This window comes from Notamacropus eugenii, chromosome 2, assembly GCF_028372415.1.
Source record: "Notamacropus eugenii isolate mMacEug1 chromosome 2, mMacEug1.pri_v2, whole genome shotgun sequence".
Lineage (NCBI taxonomy): Eukaryota > Metazoa > Chordata > Mammalia > Diprotodontia > Macropodidae > Notamacropus > Notamacropus eugenii.
The window spans coordinates 269,694,809-269,721,411 of record NC_092873.1 but is presented as its reverse complement, the minus strand read 5'-3'; the positions used below and the strand labels follow the sequence as shown (position 1 = coordinate 269,721,411).

The 26,603-nt window shown below is 38.7% G+C and overlaps 2 pseudogenes; one reads left to right on the top strand and one right to left on the bottom strand.

Annotated features, from left to right (window-relative positions):
• Nucleotides 1–1,837: 1,837 nt before the first annotated feature.
• LOC140523882 (low molecular weight phosphotyrosine protein phosphatase pseudogene) lies at nucleotides 1,838–2,725 on the bottom strand (annotated as a pseudogene).
• A 13,161-nt stretch (nucleotides 2,726–15,886) lies between these two features.
• LOC140522964 (ras suppressor protein 1 pseudogene) lies at nucleotides 15,887–16,708 on the top strand (annotated as a pseudogene).
• Nucleotides 16,709–26,603: the final 9,895 nt, after the last annotated feature.

Below are 26,603 nucleotides of genomic sequence, written 5' to 3'. Positions count from 1 at the left end.
TCCTACATGTGGACCTCAATGCCACACTATACCATTTGACCTTCTTCTTCTCATGAGCATTGTGTACATATGTGGATGAAGGTGCTCCCAGTTTATGAGATGAGTGTTTTATAACAACTATTCTATGCCATCTTAAGTAAGTGCTTTTGCTAAAAGCTAATTAAATTGATGCCAGCCAAGATGGTAGAGTAAGAAGAAGCAATACAGACCAGCTATCTCTATGTGGTCTCTAACAAAGATCTAAGCAAATCAAACTAGATAATAATATGTAAATCTGAGAAGAAGTTTCAATGAGACATCTTTCTCCCCCAAGATTTAAAAAATAAATTACCTACAGACAAGTAACTAGAACAGATGGAACAGGGTGGGAGTCTTGGACTCAGTTCCAGATCCAGGTTAAGAGCATGGAAACAGAGATTTATTACCCAGGGCTCTGAACAGGACTGGGCCTGCACTGTGGTACAAGCTGGGGTGTTGAATATCTAGTTCTACCAAAGGGGAAAGATCTAGGATGTAACCCCAGGCCCAGAACAGGGCAAGGCTAACAGTACAGTTGCTGTGAACGTACTGGGCCTTTTGGCTAGGTGACAGGGACTGAGGTTAAGTACTATCTCTTATGGTAACCACCCAGGAGCAGGTCTTCAGTATGTGTTACCTACGTAGAAACCAGGATCAAGAGCCTGAAAAGCCTGGGGAGGCAGTGAGAAGACTGTGCTCTTGATTTGACTCCATAAGGCTCACTGAAAGTGTGCAGCAGCTTGGTCAAGCTGCCCCATGATCCTTGAAGAACATAGCAGTCAGTACAAACCAGTGGTAGGATTTTAAATAAGACAGGCCAGGATCATACAATACCACAGCAGTCCCTGAAGAGGTGCACAGAGCCTTGTACTAAACAAAGTTACCAGGAAGTAAGGCTAGAAGAAATGATAAAGATAAAATAAAAAGAAAGAAAAGATAAAGAACTATTATGAAGCCATAGATGCCCAAGACACAAATCCAGAATGCCACAATATTTCAAACAATTTTTTTTTTGCAAATTTCTGTTTATTTTTAAAACAATTAAATTTTGTGAAGTGTCCATATGAATTAAAGAGCACAATCCCTTCAATGTGATATTATACATATCCTACAAATCTGTTAAACACTTATGAATGAAAATCTATTAACACACTCCAAATTTCTCTAGGTACTATATTTTAATCATATTGTGTTATATTGTAATTATTGATCCTTTTGATCTCAAATGTTCACTTTATTTCATTACCCATACTTGTGTATAGTTGAAGTTTCAGGTGATGTTGAAAGCAAAATAACATCTCAAATTGATAAAATAAAAAGTCTACATGATATAAAATAGTAAAATATTGTTGTGCATTTGTTATAAACCTAAAGTTTGAGGGAGACAATGGAAGTCAAAGGAAAAATACACTGACTTTTCTTTAAAACAAAGTCCTTGTATACAAGGGTATCCCAAAAACTTTAATGACTTAAAATTATATTAACATTTTTGGGACCCTGTATAAAGATCAAGAGATTAATCAAGTCCTAAAGAATAATTACGTAACTTCCCCTTATTCCCTCACTGTAAAGAGTAACTGTATAAAATTCACATTATAAACTCCCATGGCAGGGGATATGTTTATTTTAATAAATAACCAAAATATTAAAAGATGAACAGAAAGAATATTTCTTCCTCATTAAATTATTGCCATCAATTTACTGCTAAAATACTAAATTAAATTTTTCTTTAACTACTCACAATGATCTTAATTATTTTCTATTATCTTCTAGGACATAAAGGTAAATGTTTTCTTTACCTGTTAAAGATCCCAATTAGACATAAATGAGGCTGTAGCAAAGTAAAGCTCTATCAAACATTTTTAATAAATGATTGTATTATTGAAGTATCTTAGTTTTCACATGTAAATTTTAGTTTGTTCCACTATATAATTCATTTTTAAAATCTGAGGCATAGACTGGAAGTTCTAGCTAGTTTCACAATTACAACTGATTTAATCAAATATTCTTGCTTCAAAATTATTGACTGATTTTCATTACCTTTTAAAATTAGAACATATGTGAACATTAAGTAAATTGAAGAAACAATGATGGTCTCAAAATGCAGTACATTATTACTCTTTAATAACACATCAACTGATATATGTATACATCATTTTTAAGGTGATGTCAATCACTGTTGTCCTTTAGCAATGAGTATGAGCCTTAATGAGATTTTTCCAAAAATGTTTTACAACACCTCACACGTTGCTCTTATACAGTCTCAAAGTCAGAATCATTTCCACAATACGGATCTTCAATAATAAGTTGTTTCTGTGGATCGTAGCTTCCAAGAAGTTCAATTTTAGCTTCGCAGTTTTTAACTTGATTAACTTTTCTATTCAAATCTCTCAAATTGCTTTCATCCATACATAGTATATAATCAAAGGTCAGGAAATCTTGTTTGGTAATCTGCCTGGCAATATGATTCATGGTAATGCCATGTTTCTCCATGCAAGTCTGCCCTTGATAATCTCGGGGGTTTCCTATTTCATATGAAGATGTTGCTACACTGTCTGTCCTTCACTTCTGAAATATTTTGCTCAGCTACAAGTTTCCTAAAAACTGCTTCTGCTATAGGTGAACAACAAATATTGCCCAGACACATGAACAGCACAGACCTCATTCCCTCTGCCTCCATTTTTAATTTCCTACTCACTTCAAACAATCTTGGTCACATGATCAATTGGAATTCTTAGAAGAAATAAGCAAGAGTATTTTGTTAAAGTTTTATAAACATTATTATACATGAAACCAGATCACTAAAGAACTAGAAAAGAAATGCGAACTTTATAGGACTTAGAAAAAGAATTAATAACTTAGCATAAGAGGTAAAAAAACAAACAAAAACAAAAAACCCTTACCTAAGTAAGTAACAGACTCCTTTATAAGTAAAATGTCCCAAGCATGAGATAATGATTATGAGACATCAAAAAATAGTAAAATAAAATCTTTTGACAAAGTCAAAATATTGCAAAAATAGAAGAATCCTATAAAAAGAGTTGACCTCAAAAACAGGTTAAGGAGAGACAATATAAGAATTATTGAACTACCTAAAAGTCACAATCCAAAAAGAAGTACAAATACTATATTTCAAAAAATCATGAAGGAAAATTGCCCAGACATAATAGAACAAGAGAGTGAAGTGAAAATATAAAGAGTCATGAAGCTGCCTCCTGAAAGAAACCCCTAAATGAAAACTCTCAGTAATCTAATAATCAAAATTCAGTGCTAGCAGCTTAAAGAAAAACACCTCAAGTATTCAAAAAGAACTCAGGGGCTAAGGAAACACACTCAGAATCACACAAGATCTGGTAGCAACCATCACAAAGGAGAGGAGAACATGAATATGATATTCTACAAGGCAAAAGTATAGGCTTATAATCAAGAATGTTGCCTAGCAAAACTGGGTGTAATCCTAGGTGAAAAAAATGGATCTTTAATGAAACACAAGACATAAAATGTAAATGCAAGTGAACAATCAGAGAAAACTTTATAAGAATGAAGTGTTTGCATTCTATTAAAGGTCATGATACAAGTGTCCCCTAAGAACCTTATTGTCATCAGGGATTATAATGGAAATCAAATAAGACAGAGGGCTTAGGAGTGATTCTGTTAAGTTTAAATGATCATAAAAGAAGAAAAAAAGAGAAAGGTTAAAGAATACCCTAGAAAAGAAAAGGGGAGGAATGAGAGAAACTTTTTCTCTCATATATGGGTACAAGTAGAAGGCTATACAAATGAGGAAGTAGTTAAAAGAGCAGTCATCACTGAAAATTCATTTTTGTATGAACTAGTCAAAGGAGGTTAGAATACACACACACACACACACACACACACACACACACACACACACACACACAGAGTTTGGGGTAGAAATGCATTGGATATGGAGTTTAATCCCTCACAGAGAATGGAATACTAAGCAATAAGAAAAGGGAATGATTAGCACAGAACCCATTAACATCACTACTGATACAAATGAATTAGAAGGTTAATGTTTAAACCATGCTGGGCTAGGAAGAATTTCTGCAAGTCTGCTAATTAGTCAGGTCATATTTCTTCTCAATTGAGCACAGTCTGATTAAACTCCAAGAGAGATCTTCTTTCCTGGACCCCCTTCATGTTTCAAGTTTTCCTTGTCACAAATTCAAATCCTACTGTAGCTGTGGTTGCAAGGAAAGTTATTCTGATTGACACTGCCCTCGTCCTTGCAGGACCTTTTGGTGTTCACAGCACTGATGTTAGAGGAATGGAAATGCAAAAGGAAAGGCAAGGAAGCCATGGGCCTCTGATACAATTCCAGCTAGTTGAGTCCACACTTACCACTGGGGACAGAACCCTCTGGGCTGGAGTAAAGAAGGAGCCTCCTTCCTCTGTTGCCTTCTCCCTCTTTCTCTTCTCTCTTGATCTCTCAATCTCTCTCTCATTTTAAATTTTACTTATTTTTCTCTGAACTTAAGAAATAAAGCAAACATTTCATGACATCATAGAAGAGAAAAAAATGATTGTACGTGAAAATCTATTATGTACAACATGTTATTCCCTTTAAATGTATACTAATCATGTAGACTATATGTCAGACAACATGCTAAGCCCTGTGGATACAAAGTCATAAACACAGTCCCTGTCTTCAAGGAGCTAGTATTCCAATAGAGAAGAAACATCCAAAAAATGCATGTACAAGAAATATTCAGTTTATGTGGAAGGTAGTCTCAAAGGAGATGGGTGTGGGTTGGTGAGTTTCGTAAGAGGAACTTCAAAGGCAGATGGATTTGAGCTGAGTCTTGAAGGAAGCCAGGAGGCAAAGGTGAGGGCCAAGTGTTTTCTGGACACAGGGGTATGGGATAAAGAGATGAAATGTCCTGTGCAAGAAACAACAAGTAAATCAGCATAACTGAACCACAGAATATATGAAAGAGAGTAAATGTAAGAATGAAAAATTAGGAAGAGGCCACATTGTGAAGGGCTTTAAATACCCGTGAGGTGTTTATATTTGATGCTAAAACTAATAGGGAGCCACTGGAGTTTTATTGAGTAGGAGGGTGACATGCAGGTCTGCCCTGTAAGAAACTCACTCTGGAGGCTAAATGGAAGGTGGACTGGAATGGAGAGAGACTTGAGGCAAGGGAAACCAATTAGGAAGCTGTCTTAATAGCTCGTGAAATGATGAAGTCATATGCAATACCAGAGAAAAGAAGGGAGCGCATACAAAAGATGTTGCAAATAATGGCACTTGTCATGTGAGAACCTAGATGTTGAATGAAGCAGTAAAAGTTGAGTAACTCCGGAAACAGGATTTCAGTTGTGCACACAGGTAGAAGCCAGCACAGAGGAAATAAGGGACTGTGAGCTCAAGTTACTACACCCACTCTTTTCTCATCAAGGTCTTGAAACAAAAGAGAAAGGCTCACCTTAAGTGCACTCTTGTGAATGGGATTTTCTATCACTTTCTTCCTGAATAGATGCATCAACAAACACTTCATGAGAGAGAATATAATCAGATGTGGGTTTTTTTGTGAGCTATTTATTTATTTATGTTTAATTAATTTATTTAACTTTTAACATTCATTTTCACAAAATTTTGGGTTCCAAATTTTCTCCCCATTACTCCTCTCCCCCCACCCCAAAACACCAAGCATTCTAATTGCCCCTATCACCAATCTGCCCTCTCTTCTATCATCCCTCCCTTCCCTTGTCCCTATCTTCTCTTTTGTCCTGTAGGGCCAGATAACTTTCTATACCCCATTACCTGTATTTCTTATTTCCTAGTAGCAAGAACAGTACTCGACAGTTGTTCCTAAAACTTTGAGTTCCAACTTCTCTTCATCCCTCCCTCCCCACCCATTCCCTTTGGAAGGCAAGCAATTCAATATAGGCCATATCTGTGTAGTTTTGCAAATGACTTCCATAATAGTTGTGTTGTGTAAGACTATGTTTCCCTCCATCCTATCCTGCCCCATATTGCTTCTATTCTCTCTTTTGATCCTGTCCCTCCCCAAGAGTGTTGACTTCAGATTTCTCCCTCCTCCCCATGCCCTCCCTTCCATCCTCCCCCCTACCCTGCTTATCCCCTTCTCCCCCACTTTCTTGTATTGTAAGATAAGTTTTCATACCAAAATGAGTGTGCATTTTATTCCTTCCTTTAGTGGAATGTGATGAGAGTAAACTTCATGTTTTTCTCTTACCTCCCTTCTTTTTCCCTCCACTAAAAAGTCTTTTGCTTGTCTCTTTTATGAGAGATAATTTGCCCCATTCCATTTCTCCCTTTCTCCTCCCGATATATTTCTCTCTCACCACTTAATTTCATTTTTTTAAGATATGATCCCATCCTATTCAATTCACTCTGTGCTCTGTGTGTGTGTGTGTGTGTGTATGTGTGTGTGCAATCCCACCCACTACCCAGATACTGAAAAGTTTCAAGAGTTGCAAATATTGTCTTTCCATGTAGGAATGTAAACAGTTCAACTTTAGTAAGTCCCTTATGACTTCTCTTTGCTGTTTACCTTTTCATGCTTCTCTTCATTCTTGTGTTTGAAAGTCAAATTTTCTTTTCAGCTCTGGTCTTTTCATCAAGAATGCTTGAAAGTCCTCTATTTCATTGAAAGACCATTTTTTCCCCTGAAGTATTATCCTCAGTTTTGCTGGGTAGGTGATTCTTGGTTTTAGTCCTAGTTCCTTTGACTTCTGGAATATCATATTCCATGCCCTTCAATCCCTTAATGTAGAAGCTGCTAGATCTTGTGTTATCCTGATTGTATTTCCACAATACTTGAATTGTTTCTTTCTAGCTGCTTGGAATATTTTCTCCTTGAGCAGGGAACTCTGGAATTTGGCCACAATGTTCCTAGGAGTTTCTCTTTTTGGATCTCTTTCAGGAGGTGATCAGTGGATTCCTTGAATACTTATTTTGCCCTCTGGTTCTAGAATCTCAGGGCAGTTTTCCTTGATAATTTCATGAAAGATGATATCTATGCTCTTTTTTTGATCATGGCTTTCAGGTAGTCTCATAATTTTTAAATTGTCTCTCCTGGATCTATTTTCTAGGTCAGTTGTTTTTCCAATGAGATATTTCACATTATCTTCCATTTTTTCATTCTTTTGGTTTTGTTTTGTGATTTCTTGGTTTCTCATAAAGTCATTAGCCTCCATCTGTTCCATTCTAATTTTGAAAGAACTGTTTTCTTCAGTGAGCTTTTGAACCTCCTTTTCCATTTGATTAATTCTGCTTTTGAAAGCATTCTTCTCCTCATTGGCTTTTTGAACTTCTTTTGCCAATTGAGTTAGCCTATTTTTCAAGGTGTTATTTTCTTCAGCATTTTTTTGGTCTCCTTTAGCAAGGTGTTGACCTGCTTTTCATGCTTTTCTTTCATCTCTTTCATTTCTCTTCCCAGTTTTTCCTCCACCTCTCTTACTTGATTTTCAAAATTCTTTTTGAGCTCTTCCATGGCCTGAGCCCATGGTATATTTATTTTGGATGTGTGGGATACAGAAGCCTTGACTTCTGTGTCTTTCCCTGATGGTAAGCATTGTTCTTCTTCATCTGAAAGGAAGGGAGGAATTATCTGTTCACCAAGAGAGTAACCTTCTATAGTCTTATTTTTTTTCCCCTTTTCTAGGCATTTTCCTAGCCAGTGACTTGACTTCTGAGTTTTCTTTCCACACCAACCATGCCTCCAGATCTGCCCAGCCAGTGCTTGGGGTCTGAGATTCAAATGCTGCTTTCCAGCCTCAGGGCTTTGGGCGGGGGCGGGGCTGCTATTCAGTGTGAGATTAAGTTTAGGTGCTCAGGTGGGGGCAGGGCCACCACACAGGGCTCAGTTCCCTCAGGGGGTTTATGCTGAGACCTTCAACAATGGATCTGAGCTCCTACTCTGGGAGCCCTTGTCTGCTGCTGCCCCCGCTGCTGCCTCCCGAAGGGGACTGAGTTATGGGGACACCCCACTCCCCCCTTGACCAGACAAAGAGACCCTCTCACCAACCCTTGTCACCTGTGGGTGGAGGGACCTGCAGGGCCGCTGGAGATTCTGTCCCCGAAGCCTGCTCAGATCTGCTCCTCTTGGTGCCACGTGGCCAAGGCAGGGCTGGGCTCTGCTCTGGGTCCAGTGGGTGATGGACCTTTCCAGTCAGATTTTCAGGGCTCTCTGGAACAGAAATCTCCTCCACTCCATTGTTCTGTGGTTTCTGCTGCTCCAGAATTTGTTGGGAGTTCTTCTTTACAGATATTTTATGGGCTGTAGGTTTGGAGCTAGCATATGTGTGTCTTTCTACTCCACCATCTTGGCTTCTCCCCCCAGATGTGTTTTTATTTTATTTAATGAGCCCTCGTTTATCCTTCGAAATAATTAAATTCAATTCAACAAGTATTTATTCAGGACTTAAGAGATATAAATCATGTTACAAAGACAAAAGACCAAAAGTCCCCACCTTCAAAAGCTAATATCATTCTGTGAACCCCTATACTTATCATGTTTTGAAGTTAGTGATCCCAGGACTTAAAATCATTTTCTTTAAAAAGAGAATGAAGATTGTTCATTTTTGTATAACCCTTGTAAGCTCAGAAAGTGTCAGAAGTTTTTACTCTCAGGACTCTAAACAGTCTTGCTAGCTACCTCCTGGCAAAGAAGTGATGAAATCAGGATGGAGTAAAATAAGATAACATCAGTGCCTGACACATTGAAGTATGTAAATCCTCTGCTTGGCCTTTAAAACCCTTTTAACCTGGCCCCTTCTTACCTTTCCAGTCTTATAACTTACTGTCCCACACATGTTCTGTGTGTTGGTGACACTGGCCTCCTTGCTGTTCTTTTCATAAGACACTCCATTTCCTGACTTGTATATTTTCACTGGCTGTCCCCCATGCCTAAAATGTTCTCCCTCCACAATTCCATCTCCTGACTTCTCTGACCTTTTTCATCTCAGTTCAAATCCCACATTCTGCAAAAAGTCTTTCCATGTCCTTTTTAATGCATGTACTTTTCCTCTGAGATTATCTATTTTATGTGTGTGTATATGTATGTGTGTACACATATACATATACATCTATATACATTTATGTACACACATGAATATACACACACATTTATATACATATATACACCTATGTATACATATATATGTACACACATGCATACATACATATATACACATTTATATACATACACAGTACATATAGTTCTTTGCATGTTGTCTCCCCCATTAGACTGTGGATTCCTTGACAGAAGGGATCATTTTTTTCTCTGTATTCCCAGTGTTTTAGCATGGTGCCAGGCACATAGCAGGCACTTAAAAAATGCTTATTGACTTGGTTTGTTGACTGATATATTTCTGGACTTGGACCAATATAGGAATTTTCCTTTTTAATTAGGGTGGGGAGATGGAGAGAAAATGAATTTTTTGTTCATTGAAAAACAATGAAAGTAAATTGAAAACTTTTTAAAAAAGAAATCTAATAGCTTCCCAGTCTAATATGGGATAAAACCAAGGTCTTTTTGATAATGTAACACTTTTAAAAAGCTTTTCCAAAGGGAAATATTCTGAGAAGATATAACAAGAATTGTAGTACCAACATTCCTCCCAAGACTTGGGGTACCATCGTCCCTATAGCAACTTGATCTCTAGGTGAAGTGGGGTCAATTGAAAGCAGTTTCTGCATAACATTGGTCCCCCCAAATTCACATCCAAAAGCAGCATCATGGCCTATAGATGGATGAATCTATAGCTTTACTAGTGCTGGTCAGACCCTCGGTACTTTTACTCCCTACTGTCTGGCTTCTGGCAAATCCCAGCAAGGATACCAGCTGCCAGACTTTTGGTAGCTCATTCTTCTGCTCTTTGGAACTTCTCAAAGTTATAGCCATCTCTAATATTCCTTCACCTAAAAGCAGGAAAGAATAGATTCACCAGAGGCAGAAGAAAAGGAAAGTCCTTTGCTCTGAACATCATGTGGACTCCAGATAAGGGAAAACCTAAAGCTTCTCAGAGGCTCTCAGCAGCTCCCTCAGCAGCACCAACCAGACAGGAAAGATAAGCCTCAATCCTTGCCTTCAGAAAGGCAAATTTCCAAATCTCTTTAGAAACTCTTTACAGAGAAGTATTTCAAAATTGTGAAATGACTTCATTATGAAATAAATGCATTTTGCACCTCTTTTTCCAAGCCCAATTCATGACTTGGCATTGAGCTCACTGAGTAGCCAACTCCTTTTGCCAAGTCCATAAAGGTTTCTAGCTCTTAGCATAAGGTGTTTCCAGCTGCTACATGCCGTGCATGAATGGAAAAGCAACTTCTGCAGTTTGTAGAAATTTTAGGTGGGAGTTTTTAGGCATGTGGATAAATGAATGTCTCAAGGTAGCCTTTCTCATGCAATGTATTAATATTGAAGTGGCAGCCTTTGGAGAGATTGGGGGCTCTGGGGAGCTTATTGGTTTGGTAGAACATTAGCAAGAAATATTCTGTCAAGAGCAAGGGAGGTGGAATCCTGTGACATGAAAGGCAGTGGTTGGTGAAGTTAGGTGTGATGGTGTGCTGTAAGATGATATACAAAGAGAATGCTGGCACATAGCAGGTATCTGCTGTAAGGTGTTCAGGGGCTTGTGGCCAGTAGCCTCCTAAATGAGGACTTACTCTTTGCCTTCAGCTGCTAGTGCCATCCCTTCAACCAAATTTCCTTGTATTTTATAAACATATTGTATTTACTTATATTCATGTAAGTTATCTTTCCCAAAAGAATGTAAGTTCCTTATGTCTTTGTGTCCCCAGCACCCCTACACAGTGCTTAGAACAAAGTAAATGCTCCCTTAGTCAACAGGCAGTTATTAAGTGCCTAATATGTGCTACTCTCTGAGGATACAAAGAAAGGGGTTGAAAGTCTGTTCTCAAGGAACTCATAATCTAACAGGGAAGACAATATGCAAACATCTGTTTACAAATAAGCTATATACAGGATAAATTGGAAATAATTATGGTGGAATTCTAGCTGGGACTTGAAGGAAGCCAGAGAAGCTAGGAGGCAGAGATAAAGAAAAAAAGAATTCCAAGCATGGGGAACAGCCCAAGAAGATGCTCAAACTAGAGAGATGGAATGTCTTGTGCAAGAAATAGCAAATAGGCCAGTATAATAGGATTAGAGAGTATATGGAGAGGGGTAAGTTATAAGAAGAGTGGAAAAAGACCAGGAGACAGGTTATGAAGGGCTTCAGATAAGAAACAGGGGCTTTGATATTTGATCTAGGAGGAGATAGGGAGCAACTGAAGTTAATTAAATATGGTCAGATCCAAGCTTTAGCAAGATCTATTGACCACGGAGAAGAGGATGGACTGGTGTTAGAGGAGACTTGAAGCAGAGACAAACCAGAAGACTACTACCATAGTCCAGGTGTGAAATGATGAGGACCTGCCAACTGATTTTCAGCAGCTAGACTCTTTGAACATAGTCTCTGCCTTCCTGTTTTACTTCTGTTACAGTGATCACTGTTTCAAAGCATTTTTATCTGGTGCTTTGATGGGCATGAGTTTTTCAAGAAAAGCAGTCTTTGGAGATTTACTTTCAGAATGCCAGTGTGAGAGTATTGTGACTTTCAAAATAAAAATGTAGGGAAAGACTATACTACAATAAAAGGAGAGAAGAGTCCTCTTTAACCTATCTGTAATAATCAATCAGTTGACAAATATTTATTGACTAACCAGCTATGTGCAGGACACTATCCCTACCCTCAAAGAACTTAAAACTTAGTTGGGAAAACAAAACAAAAACAAATGAAAAGTTAAATAAAACACATGCTGGAAAGACTCATACAAGCTGATGCAAAGTGAAATGAGCAGAACCAGGAAAACATCATACACAGTTATCAGCAACATTGGGTGATGATCACCTAAGAATGACTCAGCTCTTCTCAGCAATATAATGATCCAAGACAAGGTCAAAGGACTCATGAAGGAAAATGCTATCCACATCCAGATAAAGAACCGATGGACTCTGACTACAGATCAAAGCATATTTTTTTCATTTACTTTATTCTTTCTCATGGTTTTATTTCTTTTTGATCTGTTTCTTCTTCCACATCTCTGAAGAATATGGACATATGTTTTACATGATAGCACATGTTTAATTATATCAAACTACCTACCATTTTCAGAAGAGGGGAGGGAGGAAGGAAGAAAAATTTGGAACTCAAAATCTTGTAAAAATGAATTCTAAAATTTTTCTTGATATGTAATTGGGGAAAAATACTTTTTAAATTTTTAAAAATAGAGGGGAGTGCTTGACTGGTATGGGAGAGATATATGTTCACAAATTACTGTGATAAAAAGACAGAAGTTGTCAATAAAACAACTACAAACACATGAGGGGAGGTTGAGAAAAGCACAAGAGGACAAATCGTACCTCAATAAAATATTCATCAACAGCCTTCAATGCTAGGCCCTGGAAAAGGAGATAAAGAAAAAATTTAAGTTCCCACCCTCAAATTTAGATTCTGTTAGTAATTGCAATATGCAAAAATAATAGGAGAGATAACGTGGATAAATGACGCTATTGTTGACCCCAGGAAGCTTTCTTATATCATGTGACCAACAACAGATATTTGAGGAATTAAGAGATTTAAAAAAAGGATAGAGAAGCACTGGGTAAAAAAGTAGGGAGAAAACCAAAATGGCATAGCATTTCTGAAGCCAAGAAAGGGAGTATTCAGCTATGTTGAAACTTACAGATAAGTCAAGGAAGATAAGTATTTTCAGAAAACCACTGAATTTCAGTCCTCAGTGCGTGGCACTCATCCCTTCCTGGGTCTAAGCAGAAATAAGGGCCACTGTGGAAATGAGCACTGGGTCATAGACTTAGAATCTGAAGGGTACTAGGCATTATCAAATCCTGCCTACTCATTTTACAGATGAGGAAATTGAAGCCCGGGGAAGCGTAGTGATTCTTCAGGTCTTCTGATTTCCAATCCAGCACTTTCCCAGCATATCACACTTCATTTACTAAAAGAAGATGAAGGCATGGGGATTGAACAGGGACAATTGGAATGTAGGACGTAGCAAATGGTGACAGATGTGGGAGGGCTGGTTTAGCAGGACAGTGATAGCCTCACAGTTTGTGTACAAAGGACAGAGATGTGAATTAAATGTATTTACCTGATAAAACTTGGGGAGATGGGAGAGAAGCAGGGAGGCTAGCCAGACACAGTCCTTCCTACCTGTGCCTCCCATGCCACTGTCTTACCAGAAGAGTGCTCCAAGTTCATATATCATGATAATGGACTGCATACTGTTCTATCATGGAGACTTTATTATGAGTGAAAACCCTTAGAAAATGTGTTTGCTGATTCTCCACAGGGCAAGGAGGGAAATTGGACAAAGGGGAAGAAATGAACTTTCCGGTTTCTGCCTTGCCTGGTAGCATAGGGATTGATGCAAGAACTAAAGATCTTTCACCGAAACGAACTGGATTAATTGATGTTAACTGATTTTGATTCAGATTTATAATCTGATTAAAGACTACCAAGGTACAGCTTAAAATTTGCTAAATGGAAACATAGGTAAAGAATGAAGGGAGAAATAGGTTGAATGGGGACTGAGTCATGGTTCGATAAGTAGAAACAGCAAACCATTGCCTTAGATAGAAAAATACGTGGATACTACCTACAAAGGCAGAAAGTCAGTGGGTCAGAAGCAGTTAGTTTCTCTGAGCTCTGGATTTGTATAGAAAGCTTGGCAGTTACCCCAGAGTTTGGTCTGGAGTGTTGGAGAGCATGTTGGGTAGCACATGTTCTGGTTCTGATCTCAGAAGACAATCATGCCTAAGTCACAGGACCTACTGTGATGTCATAGGTGATCTTTCAAAGGGAAGTTGCAGTGGTTCTCTCCAGTGTGGGCAGAAGCCAGATATCAAGGAGCTTGGGAGGAAGATGTCTCAGTTATAGACTACTTTCTTCTATTTTAAATTTTCTAGTATGAACTTAACAAACATGAAAATTTCAAAATAAAAAGAACAGGAAAAGAAGACTGTAGATGAAAGTGGGATTCTTCTCTATTGTGTATAGTTTGGTATTTTTTTTTAATGCATATTAAAATTAACACACTCCTGCTTGTCTGTGTCTCTGCTCTCTTTTGAGTGCTTCTATTTTTTTTGTAGGTTTTTTTGAATATTTCACTGATGTTCTTTTCTTATTTTGGCATTACAATAATTTGTTATTGTTCATTTCTTTCAGTGACCCCATTTGGAATTTTCTTGAAAAAGATATTTGAGTGGTTTGCCATTTTCTTCTTCAGCTCATTTTACAGATGAGGAACTGAAGCAAACAGGGTTAAGTGACTTGCTCAAGGTCACAAAGCTACTCGTCCTCCTCTCCTCCAAATTCTCTCCTGGTAGGTTTGAGGCACCATTAGGACACAAAATCAAGAACCAAAATGGTTTCTGTCCTCAAGGTCCAACATTCCATTGAAGGGAATTCTATGGCATAGGGTCATGAAGCCATGAGACTGCTCTGGAAGCCAAGAGATTTGCATTTAGTTCTGTATTGCTTTTCTCCTGTCTCCCTCAACTTCACTTCAGTTTCCCTAAATGAATCACTTTTGGGGTTTAGTACCCCAGAGATTTAAATGATTCTGTTTATGAAGAATGGCTTGTTCATCTTCATCTTACCCTGCTGGGTTCAGAAGATGGCAACAGTCATTACTCTGATAACTCTAATGGCTTCCCAGTCAGATATGGGAATACAACCTAGGTCTTTCATAACCTTGGTTTTTATATTTTCAAGAATATGACTCTTATTTACCTCCCTCTTTCTCTCACCAATGAAAAGCCCTTCCATTTAACATATAAATATAATCAAATAGTCAAGCAAAATGAATTGACATGTGGGCAACTTTGTTCCTGAAAAGTTAATATAGAAAAAAATAATATATATATGCATTCATGTATATGTATGTAGTACACATACAGGCATACATATATACAAATGTGTACATGTGTGTACACACAAACACACATACATATATATGGAGAAGGAGAGAGAGAGGTAGAGAGAGAAGGACTGAGAGTCGGGATATTAGGAGCACCCTGTTTTCCAGAGCTAAGGCCCAGCAAACAAGCTATGCCCTGAGCTTGGCATAAGAGCAATCCTTTGTGCTCACCCTTTAGCAAAATCATATAAATATTGTATTGCTTTAACCAGCACCAGGTGTTCTCTGAGCTCAGACAAACATCAGACAAGTACCCATGTTCTGGTCATCAAGCCCTGCTATGAATCCAACTTAAATCAAATCTCATCGTCAAAGCTACTGTTCAATGGGTAGCGACTGGTATAAGTATAGAGATCTCCGAACACTGACTCAGGCACACACCCCCCACTAGGGGTGGGGCCCCAGCACATGTGTCTTTGCTTCTAAGTCATTTACCTCACTTTGAAATTAAACTTCTGTTTGATTCCTGACTCCTGTTTCTGGCCTGCTTTGTTTGGCTCTGGCCATCCACAGGTTAGAGGCCGGTTCTGTTGGGTTGACTGTTTCTATCTATCTATCTATCTGTCTGTCTGTCTGTCTGTCTGTCTATCTGTTTATTCCTTTAATGCCAGAAGGTGCTTTGGTTAATGTCAGTAGATAAAGTGCTGAGCCTGGAGTCAGAAAGACCTGAGTTCAAATCCAGCCTCAGACACTTCCCAACTGTGTGACTTTGGAAAAGTCATTTAACCTCTGTCTGCCTCAGTTTCCTCAGCTGTAAAATGGAGATAACAATAGGACCTCCTTCCCAAGGTTGTTATGATTAAAGTGCTTAGCACAGATGGCATGTTTACTCTTTTGGGCAGCCCAATGCTGCTGCCCTACACAACCATGTCCAAGTCTTTGAAGAAGGAGAGCCAGGAGAAGAACCAGCCCAAGATGGACATGTATGACCATGGCATCTCCAACATGCCAGAAGGTCACAGTTTGTTTCTTTCATGCCATATTACACAACTGGTTCTCAGTCACAAGAAGCTAAAAACTGTGCCTCCAAATATGGCAGAACAAAAGATTCTGGAAGTGCTGAACTTTTTCAAAAACCAAACTGAAGAGCTGCCCGTGCAGATCAGCAGTCTCCAGAAACTCAAACACCTGAACCTTGGTATGATCAGCTAAATACTTTGTCCCAAGCATTTGGTCTTTACTAGCCCTGGAGGTCCTTGACTTGACTTACAACTTAAATGAAAATCCCCTTCTGGAAACTTCTTTTATCTTACCACCCTGTATGTACTTTATCTAAGTGACAACACTTTGGAAGTCCTATCATCAGATACTGGGAAATCCGCAAAGTGGCAAGTACTCAGCCTTAGGAACAATGCTCACTGGCGATATAATAATATCACTGCCAAAAGAAACTGGGGAACTTACACAACTGAAGGAACTATACAACCAGGGGATACAGTTGACTCTTCTCTCCCACTCCCCCAGTTTGGAAACTTGGATTTAACTGATCTGAAGCAGGTCTTCAAAGCAGAGAATAATCCCTGCATTACCTCAACTGCTGACCAGTTCCAGTTTGGAGTCCTTGAATACATCCATTCTGAAACATACAAGTACCTCTGTGGCAGACATATGCAGACAAACTGAGAAGTCCTGAAGAAGAATGTGGTTTGTCCTTTGTTCTTGAAGAGGACCATGACATCGGGGAGATGATACCATGACCTGCAAGTGAATTGATTTAAGTGAGGGAAGGTTGTGCAAAGTCATCAGCCTCACTCTCTCCTCTGGAACATCTATATCTTGCCCTGAACTCAGATGAATCTGAAGAAGAATAATGATAAATCAAAGAACAGCTGGAAACCCCTGACAACCAAGAACAAATAAGGATTTAGTGTGGACTGAGACCTTTTAGTTTCTTTCTGTCTCTGTCACACACACACACACCCACACACACACACACACACACACACACACACACACATATTTCATGCTTTCTGTTTCTAATTTTCTAACCTCTACCTTCATTCTCTTGGCATTTTAGTCCTTTGGGAAGGTGCTGGATTTTTGCAGCTACCTGTTCCTTTGGGTCCTACTACAGATGCCAAATAAAGGAAGCCAAGATCTATTTTGAGTGCAAATTCCAAAGAAGGCTCTGCTTTTAAATACTTTATGAATCATGAAATTTCATATTATTAAGAAAAATTAAAGTCATATGACCATTTACTATAACTTGACACTGCTTGTTCTTCTATTTATATGTGCATTAACATGTGTATAGTGGCTTTTATTCTACCCTGTGCTTTCATCTGTGTCGTTGTACCAACATATTATATTCATTTTAGGTATAAATTATTTTAATAAAGTCTTTAATTCATTAAAAAACAAGTGCTTAGCACTTTAACATCTGCCACATAGTAGGCACTTAAAAATGCTTTCCTCCTTCCTTCCTTATTATATTAACCCTTAAGCGTGAATGTTTATTAAATCTACTATATTCATGACCTAGTCCTGCATTCTACCTTAGCTACACATGTGATTACCACGCTTGACCTTGCCATCACCCATAACTATTCTACTTCTACGTTAACGAACTCTGAAATTCCTTTATCAGATGTTTCCCAGATCATCACACTGTCACTAACTACACTTTGGTCCTTTTCTTATCTTGATCCATTGGTGAACTAATTCAAGTCCAAAACCTTTTCCTTCTTGTCCTATTGCCAATCATAGCTTGTTAACCTCAGCCCTACATTACTTAAGTATCCACTCCTTCACTTTCATTCACGTACTTCTGCATGAAGCTGGAAAAGAATTGTGACACAACAATAATTGGGTTCTACATTTATGTCATCTAATCATGACTCTCACTGGAGCAAAGCAAACATTCAATTCCACTTGAATTATTTCAGGATCCCATCCCTATAGCAGCTGTTTCAAACCTTCTTATTTGTCCTCTCACCTCCCATGGCATCCTCATTTTCTATCCTCTCAACTGAAGACCACAGCTCCTACTTCACACACACAACCCCAAAATGAGACCAGTTTGCCAAGGGCTCCCCTTTACATACTTCTCATCTCATACCATCAGATACTACCTCTACTTCCCCACTTCTCATCTCATACCATCAGATGCTACATCTGATACCATCAGATACTTCCCCACTTTTCTCATCCCATAGCATCATCAGATGCTATGTCTATTTCACCACTACCTCCTCCTTCATTCCTGTCTCATGGAAAGAGAAGATCCTTCTCATTATCAAGACAAGTTCTTTCATATGGGCCCTTGACCCCATAACCTCTTTCCTCTCCAGCAAATTGCCCCCACTCTTTTCCTAATCTTCCATGTCTTCCTACATACTCTCCCTATCTAAATTCCCCACTATATACAAACACACCATCTTCCTCCAAAGTTAAAAAAAACTTTTCTTTGATCCAATCACTCTTTCTAGCTATCATCCAATAGATCTCCATTTCCAGGCTAAACTTTTTAAGAATCCATCTACACTAAATACCTCCATTTCTTCTCCTTTTACTCAAACCCTCTACAGTTGGACTTTCAACCTCATCATTCAGCAGAAACTACCCTCTTCAAGTTAGCAATGATGTCTTAATTGCCAAATCCAATAGCCTTTTCTTAATACTCATCCATTCTTCCTTGACCTTTCTACACCCTTTAACATTTTTGATCATCATCTCCTCTTGAATAGTCTCCAGTCTTGGTTTTTGTGACATTGTTCTCTTCTGGCTGTCCCCCTACCTTTCTGTCCATTCCCATTTCCCTGTGCTGGGTCTTCTTCCATGTCATGCTCACTAACCATGGTATTTCCCAAGTTCTATCCTAGATCCCCTTCTCTTCTCCATCTGTACTATTTCAAAACTTGATGATGGGCTTAGTGATCATTTCTAAGGAGATGATTTCCAGATCCATAATGCTAGTCCTATCTCATCTCCTAAACTCCAGTCTCATATTACCAACTACCTCTTAGACATCTCAACTTGGATGAGTCCTAGGTATCTCAAATTCAATGTGCCAAAAACAGAACACATTGTCTTTCTCCACAAACTCTCTCCTCTTCCCAACTTTCTTATTAGTGTTGAGGGCACCACCACTTTCTCACTTACCCAGGCTCACAACCTCAGGGTCATCCTCAATCATTTACTAGAACTTACCTCACATATCCAACCTGTTGCCAAGTCTTGTTTCTATCTTTGCAACATCTCATCCATAACTCTCTTTCTCTTCACTCCCACTGCCACCACTCTGATGTAGATCTTTATCATGGCATGCCTGGACCATTGCAATAATCTTCTGATTGGTAATCTTTCCCCATTCCAATACATCTTTCTGCCAAAGTGATCTTCCTAAATCCTAGGTCTTACTGCGTCATTCCCTACTCAGTAAACTCCATTGGTTACCTGTTACCTGCAAGATCAAAAATAAAAAACTTCTGGTAGCATTCAACCCCTTTATAACTTAGCACTTTCTTACATATCCAATTTTCTTGTACTTTACTCTCCTCCGCACACTCTATAACCCAGTGACATTGGCCTATTTGCTATTCCTTGCATAAAATCTCCATCTCCTGACTTCTTCTTTCCCCATGCCTGGAAAACTTTCCTTCCTTACTTCTATCTCCTGGCTTCTTTTAAAACTTAGTTCAGGGGGCAGCTAGATGGCACAGTGGATAGAGCACTGGTCCAGGGATCAGGAGGACCTGAGTTCAAATTCAGCCTCAGACACTTGACACTTACAAGCTTATGTGATCCTGGGTGAGTCACTTAACCCCAATTACCTCACATAAAAAAAAAATAGCTCAAATCTTACCTCTTATAGGAGGCCTTTCCTGTCCCTCTGGCTACTAGTGTCTTCCTTATGAAATTACCCTCCATGCATTCTTTATATATCTTGGATGTCCCTATTTATTTACATCTTGTCTCCTCTTTTACAATGTGAGTTCCTTGAGGGTAGGGAATAGTGTTTTTGCCTTTCTTTATATCTGGTGCTTTGTATAGGGCCTGGCACATAAGTGCTTAATAAATATTTGTTGAGTGACCAAACAAAAAAGCAAAAGTAGGAGTAAACAAACATCCTGTTATTCAATAGAAAACAGAATCAATCCACTCATCAACCTGAGATGCACTCTCCCATCAATGCACACAGTGTCCATGAGGAAGGCATCTTCAACCTGTCTTGAAGCAAAAAGAAAGGTCTCTCCTCTCCCAGGCTTTCTCACCACTGTGCCTTTCAAACCCACAGAAAGCAAGCAATAAGGCACATAAAAGGAGTATCACTTCCCTTTCTCTGGGCTATGGCAGGGCAGCAGCGGTGAGCTCTTTTAATACAGCAGTAGTCTTACACTCCTTCTGTCAAGTACAAGTTTCCCTAAGTTTTGTATTTGTCAAGCTAATCAGGTCTGTTCTCTATGAGATCTGAGCCCTGAGAGGTTCTTCCTCTTTCAAATGACAGAGCAAGCCACCTTTCTCCAGCTCTTTCTCCCTCTCTATCTAGGGAAAATTAAAAAAAGGTAACAGGGATAATCCTGGAAGTGGTTTCCCAACTTTCTCAGATTGTAGATGGTGCTAAAGGGCAATAGATTCAACCCTTCCAGCAGCTTTCCTCCAATGAGCTCTCCCAAGCTGATTTCATGATGATTGCATTCCAACTCCATGGGAAGTAGCTCCTCTTTCCTTCTTATTCTCCAGCTCTGTTTTTTTCAAGCAGGGACAAAGTCTTCAAATCTTCTTCCTTCTATCTTGCTCTCCCTCTTCTGTAACTTCCAAAGATTCATCCTAGGGTCTCCTTTTGAATAGTGACATATCTCTAACTCTGGTTGAAACAAAACAAGCAAAAGGAAAAAAATCCCAATCCAGAGTTCAACCAGGTATAATACAAACATTATATATTTTTTCCCTTAGCTCTCAAACAATTTTGTGATTTAGAGTTTCTCAATTATGTCCTTCGTCCCTCCTCCTAACCCCCCCCCCCAAATAATATGTAAATGAACTGCTAGACAACAATGCCTTGCAGTATTGTCCTGGTGCCTTTCAGATGCTTTCAAACAGGTCCTCCAGTTAGACAGTTTTGAGCTTGTTGTTGTTCAACTCTTTGTGACCCCATTGGGGTTTTCTTGGCAGAGATACTGGAGTGGTTGGCCATTTTCTTCTCCAGCTCATTTTGCAGATCAGAAAACTGAGGCAGAGTTAAATGGCTTGTCCAGCATCACACAGCTGGTAAGTGTCTGAAGCTGGATTTCACTGCAATACCTAGCTGCCAGTTTTAAACCTATAGCCTCACTAAGACTTTGGGAACACTGTATTTATCTGAGAGACATTTTTCACTTAGGTCCTCAGCACTATCTCAAGGTGCTTTTCTCACATGGATGTCCTTTTTTCTGTATTTTTTGAAAAACAAAATGTCCATATACAAAACAGACAGTACCTTAGATCATCATTTATAAAAAAAAAAAAAAATCAACCTGAAAGTAATTGCAGTTTATTGTCAACATCTGTTGTGGAGAACAAGGGGATGTTGAATTCTACTAAGGACTCCATAAGACTCTAAATGAAATCAACATCTAACTTTCTATTTGGTTACTTTCATTTCAAAGATGGGTCTAAGGGACAATGGTAAAAGATATGTTGGAATATATTGTTTAGAAGTGAAAAATGAGAATGGCAATAGCCAAAGGCTTATAGACTACATATACATATATCATGAACACTTGCTTTATGAAAAAACAGTTGGGAGGAGTTGAACATGAGCAACAAGAAGAATTTCATTAATTATTTACCCCTGTAACTGCTTTTCCATTTATAAGACTAAATAAGGCTATCTTTAAAGAAGATGTGAAAAGGGACTGGACAGGCTCTCACCAATCATATTCCACAGCAGTTATTTCTAATCTCTCAGTTCCTCAGATAACTCTCTAGGGTATTGTGGCAACCTAAGGTTCAAGCCTGGTGTTTCTGCATAAGTCTCTCCTCAGTAGTGGAGATTATGATGCTTCATGCATGTGTGAAGGGCAGAATTGATCCAAGAACTTGAAAGAGGAGAGAACTTTTTCCTTCCTGCTTCAAACTCTCTTGAAGTAAAAAGGAAGCAAGGTCTCTCCTCTTTCAACCTTTCTTACCACTGTGCCCTTCATGCAGGTGTAGCATCAAGGAATCACTCATAACCAATGAGGAGAGCCTTGTGCAGATGACCAGGCTCTAGCCTGGATTAGCTAAGTTATTGAGCAGTTGATGATATTAATCATTGGGATTTCCCCACATCTATGAAATCATCAACACACATACATATGCACACAGAGACACACACACACTCACATGCACATTTCTATACAGTCAAGCCATTTGATTCATTACACTGTAATGTAATGATGCATAAGCATTCCTGCAATAGTCAATAAACATGTATTAAGTGTTAGGCACTGTTCTAAGTACTGGGAAACAAATATGAAAAGAGAGACTTTGCCCTCAAGAAGCTTATAATCCAATATGGGGAAACAAAACAAAAGGAAGCTGAGAAGCAGGGGATGAAGAGTGATGGCAAAGGTATCCTATTGGTGGGGGAATCCCAAGGTAGTGCAGCCAAGCACTAGATAACAGTTAGATGGTTAAGTGGTTAGAGCCCTGACGCTGGAGTTCAAAAGTGGCCTCAGACACTTACTAGCTATATGACCCTAGGCAAGTCGCTTAACCTCAATTTGCTTAATCCTTTAGAGAAGGAAATGGCCAAGCACTCCAGTATCTTTTCCAGGAAAACCCCATAGACAGCATGGTTCACAGAATTATGTAGAGTCGAATCAGTTGAACCACTGAATAATTAACTGTGCAACCAAGTAAGAAATGACTAGTTGAACTGAGATATCTCCTAAAATGGAAGTTTGGAGTTCATGGCCCTACCTTCCTACCAGCTCACACACTATCTCCCCACAATTAATCACTTGCTATTCTAATCCCTTTAATTCCCTCACAGTCCAGGGGATTTATTCACTCACCATGATGATTCATCATCCAATCAGAGCAGAATGCATACAAACAACTCCGGTGAATTCTCTAGGCAAATTAGCCTAGCCAGTTCTTATATAACAAAACATCAACACTACCTGCCTTTTCCCTTTCTGTTTTTCCCTCTTAAATCAGAGGGGAGAAAAGAAGATAACATACACATCTGAGAAGATTCACCTCATTTAAGCTTTGACCAATGCTGAAAAGAAAGAGCTGAAACTATAGTCTTCATTCAGCTAATCAAGAACCACATAGCCAAAGCCTTCTATCAGTTCACTGCCCTTAGTGTTGGTCTCTGCAAAATGATCCAACAAATTGTTTTTCTATCTGCTATTTCTTCCCAGCTTTTCCCTTGTCATCCTCAGACTAAGCCTATATCCTATACTTCCTGTAGTCCTATAATGTTCAATGGCTTAGATCAGAATCTCTTGGATCTCAGCAGCTCACTTTCATTAAAAGGAAACAAGTCACTAAATTTCCTCTATGAAATTGGCAGACTTATAAAAATCATACTTGTTTTCATTTTGTTATATGATGCTTTGTTTTATTTTAGCTTTGCCCTCGAGTCATAAAACAGTTTTATGCAAAATAAACTGAGGAGTCAAAGTTCCCAAGATGCTCCTCCACTTAATTTTATCTTAGAAACTGTTTCTTCATATTTATATTTTCCAGTTTAACAAATAAAAGTTCTTCCTCTTTCCCTTTTAAAAAACTATACTATTTACATACAAGTAATTATTCTATATTATCCAAAAGGTAACTTGAACTACAATTCATTTTCTGTCCAAAACTGCTCACATCTCTTCAGGAACCTACATTTCTTCATACATATATGAGTTTTTTATTATTAAAAACAAACTTCTTTACTCCCACTCTCTTTAGGCATCAAAATTTTCTTCTATAACAACAGTAATATCTAATATCTTTTAACCTTTGATTTGAATCTTTTCCTTTGCACAAAAATCATTTTTCTGCTCTTTTCAGAAAAAAAAACTGCTGAAAAAAGACTTTAAAGGGGTAAATAAATGCGTTACAAGGAGAATACTGATATCTTAAAGGTTCTCCAATAAGCTGCTTCTAAATGTATATCAAAAATAATTCCAGATTGCTCGAAAGAAATAAAAAAAGATAATTGAGTTTGACATGCTTGTGATTATCAAGCAGAGAAAAAAACAGGGAGGTGTATCCCTGCCAGAGGTGCTTGCCACTGTCCTGTAGAATGTCTGGCCAAGAGTCCAAATTAAAGAGAATGGTGAAATACTCCAGATGATCCTGTTTGGAGATTATATCAAGCCCCAGAACACTGCAAAGTCTCCAAAATGAGATGCCACCAAAAGCAGTGTGGCATAATGGGAAGAACACCAAATTTAGACTTTTAGAATTTAGACAATGTTGTGTTCAATCACTTCCCTTCTCAGCGAAGTAGAAATAATGATATTTGCATTCACTGCTTCACAGGATGGTTTGAGGGGAACGTATTTTTTGAAATCTGAAATCACTTTAGAAATGTGACATTATCATCAGTAGTAGCAGCAGCAGCAGCATAGTAAGAATAGGTTATTCAAAATCCTATGGGGAGTGATCCACTCAGTTCCTCCACTTGCCACCAGATGGAGCCAAATTATTGCTTTTGGAAGCTTCAGAAACAGGAAATTGTGTTATCAAGGCAAACAAAAGAGCTAAAGAAATAGTGTCTTGATGACCTTATTGACTAAAGCCTTGTGCTAATAAGGAAAGGTCACCGGTTTCAGTCTCCATGTAGTCTGGATTGTCTTGTTCCATTCCAAAGTTTGAAACGTCACTGTCCGTGGAAGGAACCATTGGCCGTAAGGGAGCACCAGGAGGAACAGAGTGTGTTCAGTCCTTCCAGTGATGTCTGCCTCTTCTTGGCCAAAGGTTTCTTGGGGGTTTCTTGGCCAAGATACTGAAATGGTTTCTTGGCCAAGATACTGAAGTGGTTTGCCATTTGCTTCTCCAGCTCATTTTACAAATGAGGAAACTGAGGCAAGCAGGGTTAAGTGACTTGCCCAGGTATCAGGGGCTGAATTTGAATTCAGGCAGATGTCCTCCCGACTCGTTGGCACTCTATGCACTATGGTGCCTCTTAGCTGCCCCACAAGGAACCATATTAACTATTATTCATTAATTTTGGAAGAGGGTGACAGCAGCAGAAGAGTTGAATACTGTTGGGTTTTGCATAGGGTACAATGAATAATTCCATTTTAATATGCAAGATATAGACCTAAATAAGGCAGGAACATGACTAAGTTAGTTGTGGGACACTACGATGAAAGGAGTGCTAGATTTGTAACCAGAAGACCTGGATTTGAATCCTACCTCTGTGATCTAGGAGAAGTCACAACTCTTTGAGCCTCACTTTCCTCATTTATAAAAAGTTAGGATAGGAATGAGCTAAAGCATAGGCATCAGACTCACCAGCTACAAAGCTCCCAAATGTACTCACCTGAACCAGATTAAATGAGTGCAACACAGATACTGTGAATCTATGGTTTTCTAAATCAATATGCAGCAGTCAGAGATCCATTTCTATCTGAGTTTGACCCACTGAGATGAAATATCTTTAAGGTTTGTTCTAGCTTTAAATGCTGTAAATCTCTTCCTCCCTAGGGCCCACTCCCACCAATAATAAACTAGTCCATGACACCAACAGATCAAAGAAGTCACCCTATGGTCTGAGTAGTCAAAACTGCCCAACTTTCTGCAAGTCTTCTGTTTACTGACAGACTATTTTTAAAGTGCATGCAAACAACTTAAGTGAACAATTTAATTAATGTAATTAAAGTAATAGGTTATGGAAAAATCATAAAACTAATTATTATAGAGCATTATAGTATGCAGGTAGGAAGAATAAAATTGCCACCGGTCTTCAGGCCTAACTGCTTCATCCGGAATTAGAAACTTGCAGAAAAAGTCCCAAGTCAGCAAGTTTTTATTGAGCCCCAGCTCTGTACTAACTGTACTAAGTCACTTGCCTAAATGGATGAGAGAAACAGACCTTCTTCATTTTCAACAAAGAACAATTAAGTTCAAACAACATCAAAATTCAGCTCTGTTCTAATGAACTTCCCATGAATGAATGAATGAACCATTCAGCATTTTCCCCAGCTAATCAGCAAAGCAATGCCTCTCCTAATCAGCATGCTCTTAGCACAGGGGTGGGGAACCTGAGACCTCAAGGCCACATGTGGCCCTCTAGGTCCTCAAGTGTGACCCGTTGACAGCATCCAAGGCTGAAGGTTCCCCTCCCCATCCTAGCAGATCCACTGAAGCTTGTCTCCTATTGGCTTCTTCGTACTATTCGTGCTACATGCATGGTGAAGCCAGTTACTTAACCACTATTTGCCTGTTTCCTCATCCGAAAATGGGGATTATGATATCACCCGCCTTGAAGTATTATTATGAGGATTAATTGAGACAGCAAATATAAAGCACTTTGCAAAACTTAGCATGCTATATAAATGATAAATATTGTTATTATTACTATTTTGTAGGATGAGAACAGGGACATAACTGCTTTCTTCTCTGGCGTATTTGGATCTCTGTGTAACTGTTTTATCCTTCTGCCATATTTGGA